The sequence below is a fragment of the Penaeus japonicus genome, unplaced genomic scaffold, assembly GCF_977035675.1.
Source record: "Penaeus japonicus unplaced genomic scaffold, GWHDUDI00000001_assembly GWHDUDI00000005, whole genome shotgun sequence".
NCBI classification, from domain to species: domain Eukaryota; kingdom Metazoa; phylum Arthropoda; class Malacostraca; order Decapoda; family Penaeidae; genus Penaeus; species Penaeus japonicus.
This window is the reverse complement of record NW_028234407.1, coordinates 16,547,858-16,550,933: the sequence shown is the minus strand read 5'-3', so window position 1 is coordinate 16,550,933 and position 3,076 is coordinate 16,547,858.

Sequence of the window (3,076 nt, the reverse complement as noted above, 5' to 3'; positions counted from 1 at the left end):
CCACGCTGCACATCGCCGACCTCGCACGTCACCTCTCACTGCTATGCATGATGTGCCGTGCTTGACATTGAAGTGGAGCCCTGTGGGCTAGCTTGTAGTCTGGGTTAAAAAGGTGTTAAAAAATCTTCTTTCTTGAACTTGCAGGTCTTGTCTTCTTGGTCTTCTTTTAGATTCTCCTCTCCATTGTTGCCTCCTTACATCATCGGTCTCCTGATGCCGTGAATATGGACTCAACTTCTTCAGTGCCATTGATTCTGCTGAGGCTTTTGGGCCACCAGGCATGTGTGCCTTCTGGACGAACGTTGAGGCGATTGTAGATCTCCTCATCCTCATCTTGGATTCTTGTCCATCTTCTTCTGGCTTGATGGTGGAGTCTCTTGTTGATCGCCTCGATCCTTAGTCTTTCATGGATCTCTCGTGCAGTGACTACTTCGGGAAAGCGAATATTCAGAATCCATTTGCCTGCTTGGTTCTGAATAGTTTGTAGCTTCATCATCTGCCTTCTGGAAATGGTGTGGGTAGGCACTGGCGGGTATTCCATGATGGGCCGCACTAGGGCTTTATAAATGTAGAGCTTGGTTTCAGTACTCAGTGTCTGGAACCTTCTGATCTTGTTCAGCTGATGTTTAGCTTTGATTGTTCTTTCATTTATGTGAGGGACAATTCCTCTTCTGCTAATTGTTATCCCTATTATCTTTCCTTTGTCACAGTAGTCCACTGCTTCCTCGTCCACTATCAGATCTGCTGTCTTGAACTTGGCCACAGGAATGACTTGGAATTTTCTCATGTTGGTTGAGATCTTCCACTGTCTTTCGTATCGATTGATGGTCTCTATGGCTCTGGCAGTTCTGAGTGCCATCATCTCGATCGATCTCCCTTCGTACTTGATTATCTGAGTGATGTCGTCGGCATACATATAGTGATTGCTGCCATGTGATGGTTCAGGCAGATCTGCTGTATATATGGTGAACAGTGTCGGTGAGAGGCAGCTTCCCTGTGGAACTCCACTCATGAGGGGAATTGCTTTGCCGACTGTGTTGCCGACGACTATTCTTGCACTTCGACTTTCCATAAAGTCACATAATAACTTCGTCAAGGGCGTCGGGAGATTCAGCCTGATGATCTTAAGTTTCAGGCCTGTGTGCCAAACTTTGTCGAAGGCTTTGGCCACATCTCTCAGAACCACATTGACTTGGTTCCTTTCGCTCATGGCATTGGCGATTTCTTCATATATGATTGCAATGGCTGTTGATGTTCCTCTGTCTGGTCTGAAGCCATGTTGCCTGGGATTTTGCAGATCGCTAATCTCCAGGTGATTTCGCAATCTTATGTTCAATATCTTTTCAAAGACTTTGCCTGGGACTTCCAGCAGAGATATTGGTCTGTATATCTCCACTTTTCTTGGATTTTCCCGGCTTTTGGAATCATCCTGATTCTTGCTTCCTTTAAATGGTCAGGGAAGTAGCCAGCAGTAAGAGAGGCATTACATATATTTGCCAGTCTCAGCAACATCTTGTTTGGAAGATTTTGCAGGATTGTTTTGTTGATCCTGCTTTTGCCTGGAGCAGTTCTATTCTTGAAACTCTGAATAGTTCTTTTGACATCTGTGAGGTTGATCTTGGTCATTAGTGGATCTGTGGGATCCAGTCTAGTGAAGTCAGAAGCAGCTTCTGGATATAGGAGGTGGATGTGCCTTCCTATTTCTTCTATGATGGTTTCCTCGAAATCACTGTCAAAGTTTTCTTCTTCTTCGGTAATTCGAAAACAATTTCTCCAGTAATTTCTAAACAGGATTTCTTGTTCTTCTTCTTCATGAATCTTCTGATCCTGTTCGTTGAGGTAGCTACTACTGCTTTCACTTCTTCCCATCAGTTTCTTTATTCCTGACCAGAAGGACTGTGGATCTTTTCGGTCCCATTCCACTTTCCTAACAAGTTCTTCCCACTTGTCATTTGCTGCTCTCCTCCATTGGTTTGAGAGTTCTCTTTGCAAGGTTCTGTATCTTGCTCTCAGGTCTTGTGTCCATCCATGAATTCCTGCATAGTTCTGCAGGTGATTCGACTGTATATTTAGCAGTCTTACTTCAGGTGTTAGCCTCGGATGGGGGATAGTCCTGTGGTTGCTCTTGGGTACATGATGCTCAAGTGCTGCTTCAACATCGCTGTACCACTTTTGGACTTCGTCATCAATCTTTTCCAATGTTGCAGTCATCAAGTTGGCTGCAGGCTTGGACTGGAGTTCATCCTTGAATCCTCCCCAGAGAGTGGTTTATAACAAAAAACGGATTTATATACAATATGGTTAGTTATGACAGAACAGGGAAATGGGGCTGACTCCTGATTGGTCGAAGAGGAGCCAGTCTCGTGGCGAGAATGATCCTACATAGCGGCCGTGTGTTTCACTGGGTGCTTCTGGTCCTGGTACTACTGCCAACACCCCTGACGTTACTACTGCTGCTGGTTCCTTTGGTGCTGCTACTACTGCTGGTACCCCTGGTACTGGTTCCCCTAGTGGTGCTGCTAATACTGGTGCCCCTGGTACTGCTAGTGCCACTGATGCCGGTTCCCATGGTGCGGGTACTTCTATTGGTGCCCTTAGTGCTGGTTTCCTCAGTGCGGGTATTACTGCTGGCGCCATTGGTGCTGGTTCCTTTGGTACTGCTGCTTCTGCTGGTGCATCTGCATCTAGTGCTGGTGTTCGCCTAAAGCAAGGGAAGAATCCCAATCCCGGCTCCAGAAATTCCCATCAAGTCCTAAGACATCAGGGCATTAAGGAAACGCGACAGAATCATAAGAAAACGCCGACAGCCGTCAAAAAAGATTTTTAAACCATTATATTAGTGTCACATGTTATAATGTATACCTTTCTGCATTCGCAATGTAATCCTTTCCATTTAGATCATTAGAACATGGAAACTCTTACTTATGTGTAGACAATTTATTAGAGAAAATTTTTACTCAATTTACAAATAACTCGGATAGCCATTAAAACTCACTGATCCTAATTTTTTTCTAGGAAACACTTTAGATATTACACCTAGCAAATATCACTTACTTGATGCTTTAGACCATTGACT